Source organism: Ananas comosus, linkage group 13, assembly GCF_001540865.1.
Source record: "Ananas comosus cultivar F153 linkage group 13, ASM154086v1, whole genome shotgun sequence".
Classification (NCBI taxonomy): Eukaryota; Viridiplantae; Streptophyta; class Magnoliopsida; order Poales; family Bromeliaceae; genus Ananas; species Ananas comosus.
Window position 1 is genome coordinate 5,458,590 of NC_033633.1, and position 14,589 is coordinate 5,473,178.

At 39.0% G+C, this 14,589-nt stretch overlaps 1 long non-coding RNA gene across 11 annotated transcripts; it reads left to right on the forward strand.

Annotated features, from left to right (window-relative positions):
* Positions 922–6,160, forward strand: LOC109719168. 11 transcript variants are annotated; one of them, XR_002218635.1, is made up of 10 exons: positions 922–1,289; positions 2,407–2,510; positions 2,585–2,682; positions 2,770–2,873; positions 2,948–3,058; positions 3,130–3,241; positions 3,330–3,390; positions 5,074–5,242; positions 5,502–5,568; positions 5,666–6,159. It is a non-coding gene; the product is annotated as an uncharacterized LOC109719168 (long non-coding RNA). The 11 variants fall into 11 exon arrangements; XR_002218634.1 differs by lacking the exon at positions 922–1,289 and adding an exon at positions 2,271–2,309; XR_002218640.1 differs by lacking the exon at positions 922–1,289 and having other exon boundaries at positions 2,280–2,510; positions 3,138–3,241; positions 5,666–6,160.

Below are 14,589 nucleotides of genomic sequence, written 5' to 3' on the forward strand. Positions count from 1 at the left end.
AAGGAAAAAAAAAAATCGATCACCATCTCCCCTTCTTCCCTCACTCAATCCACTGAAATCCTAGACGAAAAGCCTTTCGCTCTCCTCCTCCTCCACCACCGCAGCCAATGAGGTAGAGTTCTAACGGTTGTTAAATGTATAAAGAAGTGTTGGCAAATTAGCAGCACTCTTTTTAGGCTATACCGATACTCTTAAACTGTCACTATATACCTAGCGACCCTATATATAGCAACACTTTTTAAAAATGTTGGTAATTTAGCCAGTAGCACTTTTTTTGACCGGTACCGATATTTAAAAATGTCGCTATATACCGTTTTTATTGTACTGTTTATTTATTCTGAGAAAATAGATTCTACTATTGTTCAAGGAACCAAACAGGCTCTAAAGCTATGCACCTATAGGCCATTTTTAAATAAATCCTTGAAGTTTTTACTAGCCTTTTTTTTAGTAGAAACTTCATTAAGCCTTAATATTTTTAGGATAATATGAATGGACTATCTCATATTGTGATTTTATCCTTATATTTTTGTGTGAACATTTTATTAAATGTGATTAAATATTATTTCACGATAAATTAATATTTAATGTATATACTTTTTAGTTAGGAACTAAACATGCAATATAAGTGAAAATTCATAAATAAAATATTTAAATTGAAATTGTACATGTTGAAGATAAGACCAAACTATTTGTTAAGAAATTAGTTACTTAAAATAATCCTTCATTTGTTTAGTTTGACAAACATGTGTTAGTTGCGTTGTTAATCAATTTGTTGGGTTGTTAGATTGCTACCTATGTATATATTAGTAACCATCTAGGCCATTAATGTACCAGCGAGGATCCACCAATTAATTATGATTTTTCATATTATTCTACCATATCTCATCTTTTCTATTCTTAATTTTTTTGTGAATCTCAGACACCATGACAAGTGTGGTGATCTTGTGAGTGTGCTTACGACCATAACAAGTGGCATCATAGTGAGGTTTTGACGTAAGAGAAGAAGACGATGGCGGTCAACGGTGTCTGCGGATCCCAACCAGTTCTCCCAATATTCAAAGGGGTGAACTATGATTTCTGGTGCATCAAGATGAAGATGCTCTTGCGGTCACAAGATCTATGGGATCTTGTGGAGAAAGGGTCTACTGATGTGAGCCCATATACCGCAAGGAAGGATGCTAAGGCGATGTTCCTCATCCAGCAGGCCATTGATGAGAAAATTTTTCCTCATATTATTGTGGCTAGGAAAGCAAAGGAGGCATGGGACACACTACAAATCGAATATCAAGGTACCACTAAAGTATTAAGAGTTAAGCTTCAAACCTTAAAAAGAAAGTTTAAACCACTTTTATGCAAGAAGGTCAAAATATTCATTCTCTCTTTTCAAGAATGATGAAAATCATTATACAAATGCGTACTTATGGTTATGCTATTATTGATGAAACTATTGTTGAAAAAATTTTACGAAGCTTAACACGCAAGTATGAGCATGTTGCTTCAGCAATATAAGAGTCAAAAAACTTTTCTAAATATTCATGTAGTGAATTACTTGGATCTCTTTTATCACACGAAGAACGGATGGATAGGCCTCATGAAAATTTTATTGAGAATGCTTTTAAGACTCAGTTGAATATTTCACAAGATACAGAAAAAGATAATACAGATTGTAATTGACAAGCATCATCATATCGAGGTCATGGTAGAGGACATGATCATGGCCGTTGCCACGGAAATAGAGATAGAGGTAGATCTAGGGCGACAGATCAACGAAGTGGTGATAGATCATATGGATCCAACCGAGATAACACTTATAAGAATATCCAATGTTATTATTTTACGAAATATGGCCACACCGAAAGATTTTGTAGATTAAAAAAGGAGAACAATGTATCGATTGATGCTAAGTATGCGAAATCTGATGTCCTTTTTGCTTGTTATACTATAAACGGTTGTTCAGAAAGTATCTGGTATTCGGATAGCAGTTGTTGTAGTATACTGAACTTTGGCAAGTTGCGAAGTTCGAGTATTAGAATGGTAATTGAAACTATTCTACATTTTTTGAAGGGTTATCGAGAGGTTTCGGCAAGTTATTAGAGCGAACAAGTGGCCGGAAGAGTAAAAGTGCATTGCAAAATGAGAAAATCTGTATTTTGCACTATGTATCGGTAACAGAATAATTTTGTACCAGTACAGGTACTGTAGCTGCGTGGCAGCAAGCCTATTTTGGTCTTTTTTTACTCAATCTTATCTTCAAATAGCCCAGCACAACTCCTGAAGTTGCTGGAGGGTTACTAGAGCTCAGGGAAAGGGTTTTGCACCTCTTTCACTTTCTCTCTCTAGGGTTTTTCTCTCTCTACATAGAAATCAAAGGTTTAAGCTTGATTTCTTCTCTTTGCTTGATGTTAGCCGATTGGGAAGGCTTGGGAGCTATGTTTTACTGTTGGAGAGGGAGGTTTTGAAGGTTTCTCGCAGTCCTAGCTCGACAAGAAACTAAGTTGAAGTTTAGTAAGGTAAAGGATTCAACTTCTCTTTAGATTCAAGCTATAATAGTGAAGTTGAATTGGTTTTGGTTTCTTTGTACCAGCTGGTTTTGGAAGAGATTAAAGCAGCAATAGAAGTGATGATTTGCTGTTATTCTTCAACTATAATCTAGGGAAAACAGATTTGAAGCCTGGAAAAGTGGTTAATTAGCTACTCTCTCTACTTTGATACTAAAAATAGTGATATTGATGAAGTAGTGATGCAGTTTTTAATATGTGTTCATAGCAGGATATGTGAACCCTGTGGCTGAATTTTGGGAGACTTTTGAAGCTAGTATTGACTGTGACTCATCCATCTTAACTACAAGAAAAGCTCATTTGAGGTGTGGAGAGGTATATTACTTAGCAGCTCCTAAATTGAATGTGAAAGTCGTAGTTTAATGCAGTTTTTATGCAATTCGCCGTAGGTTCACAGCAGGGGATTGGACCCTTTTGAGCTGAGTTGTGGTTATTGTAGGCGAGTTTAGGATGCTCCTAAACCTGAGGGAAGTGAAGGTTTAACCTGGGTTTATACCTAGGTGAGATTCTAATCTACACAAAGTGGTTATGCAAGTATATTGGTGCTGTTTTTGAAGCTAAATCGCAGCAGGTTCGCAGCGGACCATTTGATCTTTTCGGGTAAACTTTGGAAGCTTTCAAAGGTTAAAATTGGTATTCTACCCTGAACCGAAGTGGGGATTCAAGTAGTAGCATTATACTAGGTAAGAATTTACCTAAAGAAGATGATTATGTGAGATTTTGCTACAAGTATAAATTCAGCTCTTAGCTGATTTTCGATTTGATAGTTAGGGTACTCAGAGGCTGTGGATTACCATTGTTCGTGGGGTCAACACGAGTCGTCGATTACTTGGTGGGTTTGACATTCCCGAAATGGGTGAATTCCCTCTATGTCTTCTTTGACATCTTAGAATCGGAATTATTACATATTCATGTGAGTACCTGTTGGTTGCATGAATTGGGCATACATCAATATGCATACTATGGTGGACATAATGGAACCTCTATGTAGTAGAGAAGGAATTATGAAATGATTTATATGTATATAGATCGCTTGCCTGTTTAACATGCATTTTATGATACTAGTATACTTGTATGGACAAGTTAAGTAGAATATCATTCAAGCATGAATGGATATACAGCTATGATTATGGCACTTGGTTTAGATGCATAACTAAGTGAATGCTGCATTATAGTGGTTTATCTTTGAGTTAAATTCATGCAGCTCCATGTTGTAAACATGATGCTTGAACTTCGAGCCTATCCTGCAGAATGAAGTTACCTGAGTATACATTCATGGAGTAGAATGAATTGTATAGAGATCTTGTGAAGGGTATTTTATAGAATATTCTGCCTTCTTATGTTAACCAGTTGGTTCCTACTTTCACATGATAGATCTAGCTTGAACTGCATATTACTGTGCATAATCTAGTTAAATAACTAGAATTTGGCATTACGACATAAGTTGAATGTTGTACTACTGAAGGTAATCTAGTAAAGAACTAGAGTTGGACATGATCGCATATCTGTATCATCCAGTAGAGTAATTGCATATTACTTGTTTACTCCAAGTAGTGGAGGATCATATGAAACTATAGGATATGTGCCACGAGTCATTAGATATGACCTTAGAAATCACTTTCCTTGTGTATAGAGAGTAGTGAGAGGACTCTAAGTGAGTATGTATGGGTATAGCCCAGTATGATGTTACATATAAGTGTTTAAGTTAAACTAGCTATTGGTCAAAGTATGTCAACAAATAGTTGATAGTGGCTTATGGTGTGGGTACTACAGTGTCGACTTTGAGTCGAGTTGAGATGCCATGTTAGAGACATGATGAAATTGTGAACCTTATGCTATGGATTATGCTTGCATGCCAATGTGCTCATTCGCACATGCTTGTGGGGGTCGCGCCCCCCAAGCCAGCGTTCCAGAGTGGCTTAGCGACAGATTGCTCGCTTATGTATGAATTTGAGCGCCGAAGTGGATTGCTGTGGGTAGTGTTAACTTCCACGAGGCCATTAGGCACGACGCGGCTGGGATTTTACCATGTGTAAGTCTATTATGAATTGGGTAATTATGAGTTACCTTAACCTTAGACGGACATAGTAGTGGGGATACTTTATGTCATTGGTTAAATATATCTAGTAATAAACGTACTAAAGGTTTGACATCTCTGATGATGTAATACACTGAACTTTTGCAAATTGCGGAGTTCGAGTGTGTGGAATGAGTTGTGGAACTATCCTACATGTTCTAAAGGACTTAGACAAGTTTTTGAACAAGTTAGAGGATGATTGGAAAGCTTGAAGCAAGAAAGTGCATTGAACTGGCGAAATCAGTCTTTTTCTGCTTGTTGTACCGGTACAGCCATCACCTTGTACCGGTACACCTTGACAGATACGTGGCAGCAAGGTTATTTCGGTCAATTCACATCTTGTTCCTATCTTTTTGACCCCAGCACGACCTGGGATGCTCAGTGGAGGTTGCTAGAGTTCTGAGAAGGCTTCTTTTACCTTCTTCTCTCTCTCTCTAGGAATTTTCTCTCTCTAGATAAAAGTCGCCGTTTTGCGCCGATTTCACGCCGCGCTCGATTCTCGCTGGTTGGAAGACTCAAGGGAGGTCTTTGGAACGTGGAAAAGAAGGGTTTTATCGTGTTTCCTGTGAGGTTACTGCCAGGGAAGCTGATTCTCAGCTTTAGAGACGTAACTAACTTGATTTCTCTCTAATTTACGGTTTAGTATCGGATTTTGACGCAGTTTAGTTTCATTGCTTCCAACTGAGCTAGAAGTTGTTTACAGCAGTAAAGAGAAGTTATTTTGACTGTGAATTACCTACTTTAGCTCAGAGAAAAGTTGTTTTAAAGCTTGATAAAGATAACTAGTGAATTATGATTCTAATTCGAAGCTATACGCGGATTAGTTGAGCGACTTGATGCAATTTGGACTTGTTTCTTCGCAGCAGGTTCTCGAACCACTTGGGGCTAATTTGGTGACCAGGGAGACTAGTTTGGAAGGTGTTCTAACTAAGGGTAAGTTGAAATTTCTGTGAGCAAACTGAATTTGCAAGATTCCGACTATATTTATTAGTGTTTGACGATCTTGACGCCGTTTTGATATTGTTCGCAGCGAGAGGGTAGTTGACCCTTGGACCGCCTTCGATTGGCATTGGAGGGCCTTTTGGAAGCTTAATTTGAGATATTGAACTGAACCAAAATAGGGAATTAAGCTTCCACTCTGTATTTATTGAGAATTTTGCCGAAATTGGATTATTAAGTAATCGTTTTGACGCGGTTTTCATGCTTTGTTTTCAGCAGGTCCAGAGACCGTTTGAGCTGAGTTTGGAGCTTCTATTGGGCTATTTTGAGCTTAGTGATAGGTGGGTTTGACCTAACCAGAGCAAGTGAAGCTCCCCTATGTTCTATATGTCACTATAGAATGGGTTTTGTAGTGCGCTTTTTGCGACTATGTGATTGATATGAATTTGGACATCCTTGTTACCATGTTTGATATGTTTGACATTGTACCTCTATGAAGTAGAGATGAAGTAGAGAGACTGCATGCATAAAAGTATTTATGATCATGTCTAATACTGTAGAATGACTTATGAACAAGTGTAGGATGCACTTATAAAGTAGAGAACAATGACATTCTCTTGACTCTAAAGTAGAGAACTATGACATGCTTATGACTATGTTGACAGTGCCATAATAGTGGAAAGATTATAATGCCATGTGATTTAGCATTACTCTTACATGTTTACAATCTAGTGGATACTAGTTCTTGTTCTTATTTGTGTATTGAAATTCCGATAACAGGATCGAGGGTAAGAACATTGCAAATGAAAACATGATAATTGAGACATGTGAACAGTGGAATATGCTTGCTTGCCATCGTACTCATTCGCACACGCTTATGAGGGTCGCTCCCTACAAGCCGGCACTCCGGAGTTGGCCTACGCGACAGTTGCTCGCCCGTGCGGGATTGGGTGCCGAAGTGGATTGCCGTGGGGAGTGTATACTACCACGGGGCCATTAGGCGCGGCGCAAGCTGGACTACCTGGTGTAGGTCCTGGTAAATGAAAAGGAAAACTCTAAATGGGACTAACTACTAAATGACATTTGACAGTAATGAATGCTTACTAGTTACAGTGTACAGTAGTTACTTACACATTCGTGCTTATGTTCATGTTTATATTCATGCTTACAGTTCTTCAATTGATTCATTACTGTAGAAAGTATCATTACATGTTGCTTACATGTTCATTAATTGTTAGCATTGAAAATATATCATGCAAATTACTGCTTTTATTTCCATTTAGTACATCATGAGCCTAGTGGTGTAATTCGTCGAGGCTGGCGGCTTACCTACTGGGAACTATTGTTAATAGTTCTCACGCCCTTTTTATGGTTGTTTTTATAGAGCCATCTACAGGAGAGGCTAGGGATCGTGGCACGGGAGTCGCGTCTAGCTAGACATTACTAGGAGCATACTAGTCGATCACCTTGCTACTCGGGCTACGGCCGAGGGTGATGTCCCTATGTATAGAGCGACCACCTTTGTACCTATTCTTTTTGTATACCCCGTGATGTATATTTACTCTTTGGACAGATATTATAGTTGTGATACTTCACGTTTTGTTGAGTTTGTGGATTATATACTCCTTATTCTATTGTTGATAGTCTTTGTGACTTTTACTATGCTCTGATATCAAGATAGGATTATTTTATGTTTTTACTTCTATCGACTTGTTTCTTGTAGACGCCTTATACACTGCAGGTGTATGGTGGGTCTGTGCACGTACCGGATATGCTTCCGCTGGTACTCGGGCGTGACAGATGATTAGTAATATAGTGACGATGTTTAAATGTATACACTTTTGTTAATGTAGGAAATAGCTACATGATGTCATTAGCTAGTAAACATGATGATATGCTGCACATAGCATGACATGTAGTGATTAAACTGATATCTAGCATGATTTAAAGAACTCATTTGTATGAACTAATATATAAGACTTGTTAAGATAAAGCTTGTGGAGGCATAGTATAATTGAAGTATTTCTTTTATTGTTGCATTTACTGTGCTTATTTATTGCTATATACTTATGCCTTAGTTGACCTAGTGGTGTACTTCGCCACTCTCGGCGGCTTACCCACTGGGAACTATTGTTTAATAGTTCTCATCCCCTCTTTGTTGTTGTTTTTACAGAGCCTTCCACAGCGGGAGAGGCTAGGTGTAATATACCGAAATTTTAATATAAAAATAGATGTAAATAAAAATAGTGTAAAATACTATTTTTATTGGATTCCGAGGAGTAAATATAAGTCGAAAATGGCTTGTGCAGAAATTAGAGTGAAAACAAAAGATTTAGAATTTTCTGTAAAGAACGGGGCTGATATTTTAGCAGAAAATGCACAGTGTCAGAAAATTATGAAAATTGGAGAATATGTCAGAATTATTTTTGTGAGGCTAGATTTAAAGTTTCATGTCATTCTGACACCCGGAAGGTGGAAAATAAAATCCGACTGCTATCTGCTAAAGATTACAGTTCGGTAGAGCTTTCGGTGACCAAACATGGTCCAAACTGAAAAGTTAAGATATATTTTTACTCAGTAGGTTAAATCGAGCCTGACTGCCAAATTTGAGCGTAAACGAAGGCTCCGGCGATAGGTTTCAGATTCTGAGTTGGAAACAGATTTGTAAAAGGGGTAATTTCAGCAATAGAAGGGGTTTATTTGCAATTAGGCTGATCTTATCTTTTACAACCAGCACACCCTAGCTGTCCACGATTTGTGGAGGAAGCTAAGGAGCATGATGAAAAGCTGATGGAGCTGAGTTTTGAGATAAGTTTTATGGCTCTCCTTGGTAAGGGTTAGTATTTTCTGTTGGATTTGTTCTAAATTACCTAAAAAGATTTGAGTAATAGGTGTTTTGATTGCTAGAGTTCTATTGTAATGGAAACTAGTGAGAGAAAGCTATATATGGAGCATCATTATATGTGAGCTATTGTTTAGAGTAAAGTGAAACTTGTGGCAGGAATTGTAATATAAAGATTGATGTTTACTATCTAAAGGGGTTAATTATGAGTTGTTCTAGTTTTGAAACCTAAACTGTCGTAAGAACATTAATAGAAAGATCTGTATATGTATATGTTTGATATTATATACATATATGCAAGTGGAGTTGAAATGCAAAGTTGTAAAATATGAATATGACTTAAGTTTAATCCCTTTTATTCCTCTATGAAGAAAGTTTGACATGCTGGAAGCTTGGGTTGATATTCCGACGGACTACGACCGCGCAAATTAAGAAACGCTTCGTTCTACCTATTTGCATCGAGTCGCGGGGTTGGTGTTTAACGTTTCGAGACGTTGGGCTTAACTTTTCGGCATCCTACAAGGTGGGTGTGCTATCCGAAATTGTGAATCACCTTTTATGTCTATGATAATCATTGAGCATATTTATATTGTAGTCATGCATTATAGGGTATTGGCATTGTGCAAGTGAAAGTATGAATTCCTATCAACAGTAAAAACATGTGAACATTAGAATGTGGACATAGAACCCTATGAATGTATGGACTATCAATAGTGAACTTGGTGACATTCTAACTAGAGATTTGGTTAGCATTGAAAAATGAAAATGCAACTAGCATAAAGAGCTAGTTAGAGTTTAAGTGTGACATGTCTGTTGTTGATCCTCTAAAGGAGGATCAGATCATACTCACATAGTCTGTTTTGAGCTTGGTGGTGGTGCGTCACCAAGCAGTGCACTCGGAGGTTGTCATAATGATGGGCTAAATATTTGCCCATGACTAAAGTATTGTCCAGCAGACGATCTCCGTCGGGAGGGCAGCTTAGCCCGATTATTCGGGGATTGCGTTGGTGAGTTATTGTTAACCAAGGGTTAACCAATGGAATTGGGTATTTAATAAAAGTCCATGCATGCATATTCACCAGTTTCATATATTACTTCTTTCAGCTTTTGTACAGGCATTGTAGCAGTTACATGTTATACTTGGTTACTATTGTTTACTTTTCTTGTCTACATACGCTTGAATAGACCTAGTGGGTGATTGGCGAGGTGGGGGCCGAACCACTGGAAACTTTTTAGTAGTTCTCATACACTAACCATACAGGTTCTAGTGCGAGCGGTGTGGTCGAGGATCGCGGCAAGAGCCTGCAGCTTAGCTAGCAGACACCAGTGTTTGGTATATACACGTTTGGTTCCATATTGTACATAATGGATGAATAGAGACTTGTAAATGAATGTATAAAAAGCATGTAAATAACTAAATGTTTCAGTTATTAGTTATGTATAGTTTCAGTTTTAAAAGTTTATAAATTACAGTGAATTTTATGTATAGTTAGTTACTTCACTTGTGTTTTTCTGTTGCTTGCCCTCGTGCAGCATGTATATTGAAATATTCTCCTGGGATTATTTCTTTCTTTATCGGTAGACTATAATTGTTGAGCCTTGGGTGGACAGGGAGGTGCTGTCCGTTCGGCGTCTGTGTAGCGGGCCCGGATCGACAAATTGGCGATAGCGGACGTGACAGATTAATAGTATCAGAGCAATGGAAGAAAGTATAGGATGGACGTAGGGATCTTAGGATGGAAACATAAGGATCTAGGTTCGTGGGAGACGAGAATCTTAGTGTGTGCGAAAGATAAACCGATTGGTGCTATATGTTATAAACCTTACAAAGGATGTTGGAGTGAATCCAGGTGTAGTTTATTCTCAGCAGAGGAGAGTTTCATGTTGGATGCGTACCATGAAACGAGTGATGAGAATAGGCTCCCTTGTATGATTGCTGATTTGAGTCGGGTTGACGATAGTTGTCTCGTGTTTGCACTGGAGGGTCAAATTTGTCACGTTATTGTGCGTTTCTCTGTTTTGTGTCGCCATCTCTAATGAGATGGATGTGGTTTGGGGATGAGTGAAGTCCCTAAACTGACTGAGCTTAGAGGGAAACTCGAAGACTCTGGGGTCGATTAGTCATGTTTGTTGTAGTATGGTAGCGATGAGTCACTGTGATGCAATGTCAACAGGTTGTCTTTGCGTTTGGCGGATTGGATCGATGAGCTTCAGAGGGCTGTGAAGTAGGTAATGTGGCTCCTGGCTTTGTGCACAGAAAATAAAATGAAGAGCGATTATAGATTGGTTCCGAGAAGTGTTTTCTCTGTAGGATTTGTATATCTAGAACAGAATAAAGAATATATTGTTAAGAGTAACGACAGGTGAATTATCGGATAAGCTTTGATGCTATAGCAGGGTGCTGCTCAGTGGAAGAGTATGTAGGAGAAGTTTTCTGCACACTAAATTGTGTTTAGTACACAATGTGAGATATTGGACTGTTATGGTGGGTGAAGACTTACAACCAATGTGTCGGAGTGTGGCATTTATGAATTGCAATCCTCTGATGAAGTATTAAATTAGACCTTGTGGTGAAGTCAGGTGAGTTTCGTGTGGAGAGAGCGCGAACTAATTAGTTGATAATGGAGGATGATTGACTAATGTATGGTTTGGTGATCAATGCGACCATGAGCGACACCAAAGTAGAATTGTGTCGCGATTCAATGTCGAAAAGGTCTTCTGCTGACTATTTCGAGAGGAATGGTTGTTGTGATTTCACCCACGTGGGATGGTGTGTGTTGTTGATGGATGAGGTTGTAGTAGAGTTGGATCTTCAATAAGAGAAAATTGTATGCTTAGAGATGATGTGAACCTAAGCGAGACATGCAAGAATACGTACAAGGATGTGATAGAGACTGATTTGGGTATGAATGTAATACTAGGTGTCTAGATGAGCCAGTGAATTGGCTTATAGGAACCGAGGTAGGGCTCAGGGTTGATTGGAACCAGGTGAACTAGTTCTTTTAAGCATTAAAATGATAGCGAGAGTCAAGCTTAGGACGTTAGAAAACGTTCATAAAGTTTGAGAAGTCGGATGATGTTCCGATGAATCGCGTAGTGGTAATAGCGTCGTTGTTGTAGAGTGGTTAGATGATCGCCTAGTTTTGGCGAGTTAGTCGAGCGGTACCTCAAATAAGTTGAGGAAATTTGTGTTTGTGCATCGTAGGCGTAGGCTGAGTTGCCTAGCATGTGGTGTTTAGTAAGAAATGTGATAGTATATGACGCTTGAGTATAGGCGTCTGTAGAGTACGGATTGTGGCTCAGTCAAGAGAGTGTGTTGGCAGTAGCACTTGAGCGTTGCTAGGTGTGAAGCGTGCCATGGATCACTCGTGCGGCTGGTGGCTCGCACTAAGTGCTTAGGAGCCGATAGTGATGTGGATTGCTCGATAGAACGTTTCGTGAATGACGACGATTGTGGATAGTGCTTTGGGACGATCCGTGCCTGGACCATATGTGCGCTATGAGGCCTAGGGCCATTTGGATAGGCGCAGTTAGCTGTGTGGCAGCGGCCGGATATTTGTGGATAGAACAGAGATTTTGGTCAGGACGGTAGTCCGAGTTTGAATAGGTAACGTGATGTGTCACGTATTAGACCGTGTGATCGATAGTACGCTGAGAATGTGAATTTGACCCACCCTTAAAAGTTGTAAGTGGTTTGGGATTTGGATTACTCCTGATTGGGTTAAGTGTGCGAGCTCTCAACTGAGGACTTTGCCTTATGATGATTGAGTATGCGCTTGTGAGCGAGAGACGTTGTGTGATATTGTGACCGAGTTAGGTGATAGGCCTACGTCGGATCGGTGGGTTGTAAACCGATATATGATAGTTGGGACAAATGGTTTAACCAATTATTCTCGAAATGCAAGTGCTAGGTAAGATGTTGTGGATCTGGGGTAGTGACCATAGGAGCGAAGGCTCGGTCCTACCGTTCGTTTATTTTGAATCGCCGAGTTAGGCGCTGACAATGAGTTGAGATTAGAGGCACGAACAAAGTGTTCGTGGAGACTTGTGGTGATAAATCGGTATAACGCACAATGTGGCTGAGAAAACAGATACTACCTGGTAAACTCATATGTGAATTGAGGAAGTTTATCTATGTGTAAGATGTTGTGAGATATGGTAAGCGATGGAATCACTTTGGAATTTGAAATGTTGAGATATAGAAACGTGGCAACTGAGGTGAGAAAATGCACCATGAGTTCAAATTGTCGAGCAGAACTCCATAGGTGTTTCAAAGTGGGAGGCATGGAGTTACTAGACGAAGCGATTTGAGAACAATATCAAGGGTGCATTCGGGACTTGTAATAATGAGAAAATTTTAGAATGATATAATTTTGTATATTGGAATTTGTTTCATCTGGGTGAGGTGTCTAAGTTTCAGATGAGCAGAGAGGTGTCTAAGTTTCGCGGACGAAACTTTTGGTTAACGGGAGAAGAATGTAATATACCGGAATTTTAATATAAAAATAGATGTAAATAAAAATAGTGTAAAATACTATTTTTATTGGATTTCGAGGAGTAAAATATAAGTCGAAAATGACTTGTGCGAAATTAGGGTGAAAACAGAAGATTTAAAATTTTCTGTAAGGAACGGGGCTGATATTTTAGCAGAAAATGCACAGTGTCAGAAAATTATGAAAACTAGAGAATATGTCAGAATTATTTTTGTGAGGCTAGATTTAAAGTTTCATGTCATTCTGACACCCGATTAATGTATCGAGCAATGCAAGTGAAGTATAGGATGGACGTGAGGACCTTAGGATGAAACCATAGGATCTAGTTTCGTGAGAGCGAGATCTTGTGTATGGCGAGGTTTAACCGATTGGGTCATTGTTAATATATCTCAAGGATGTTAGAGGTGAATCAGGTGTGTATTTCAGCGGGGATTCATTGTTGGGTGCGTACACCATGACGTGATGAGAATAGGCGCAGTCTTGATATGATCATTGCATGATTTGAGTCGGGGTTGCGATAGAATTGTTGTGTTTGACTGGAGGTCCAAATTTGGTCCGTTATTGAATGCGTTTATGGTTTTGTGTCTGACCGATCTCTAATTGAGATCGATGTGCGTTCTGGGAGAGTGAAAGTCCTAAATGCGGAGCTTGAGTAAATCCGAATGTTGGGGCCTCGCATTGTCATGTTTTTGTAGTATGGTAGCGGTATGAGTCATGTTGATGCATGTCAACGGTTGTCTGGTTTTGGAACGGATTGGATCGATGAGATTCAGGGGTGTGAAGTAAAGGTAATGGGCTCCTGATTGTGTGCAAGAATATAGATGCGATTATAGATTGAGTTCCGGCGGGTTTTTCTGACAGGATTTGTATATTGGAAAGAATAAGAATATATTGTTTAAGACCAGTGAACGAGGTGAATTATCGGCTAGTTTGGATGCCTATAGTAGCGGACTTGTTCGTGGTAAGGTATGTAGAGAGTTTCTGACACTAAATTGGTGTGTTAGTACACAATGTGAGTATTGGCTGTTTGGTGGAGTGGATACTACAATGTGTCGATGATTTTGTGCATTTATGAATTGAAGCTTGATTAAGTATTAACTTAGAGGACCTTGATGTTGAAGAGGGTGATGTTTCGTGTGGAGAGAGCGCCGAACGAATTAGTTGATATGGAGGTGGTGACTAGATGTTTTGGTTGGCGGATCAAATCGGATGGAGCGAACCCAAAAGTAGAATTGTAGTCGCCAGATTTCAATGTCGAAAGGTTTTCTGGGATATTCGAGAGGAATTGCGTTGTGGTGATTTTCAACGATGTGGCGTGTGTGTTGCTTGGGATGGATGGAGGTTGTAGTAGTTTGACTTCAATAAGAGAAATTGTTGCTTGAGATTGATGTGAACTAAGCGCATTGTAGATACGTTACAAGGGATGTGATAGAGAACTGTTATTTGGGTAGATGTTATACCTAGTGTGCATGATGATTGCCAGTGAATGGTTATACAGTGACGAGGTTAGGGCTCAGGTGTAATTGGAAAGAGTGAACTAGTTCTTTAAGCTTAAAAATGATAGCGAGAGTTCAGTTAGGAAGGTGGGTGGTGCTATCCGAAATCTTTGAATCACCTTTTATGTCTATGATAATTCATTGAGCATATTTATATTTGTAGTCATACATTATAGGGTATTGG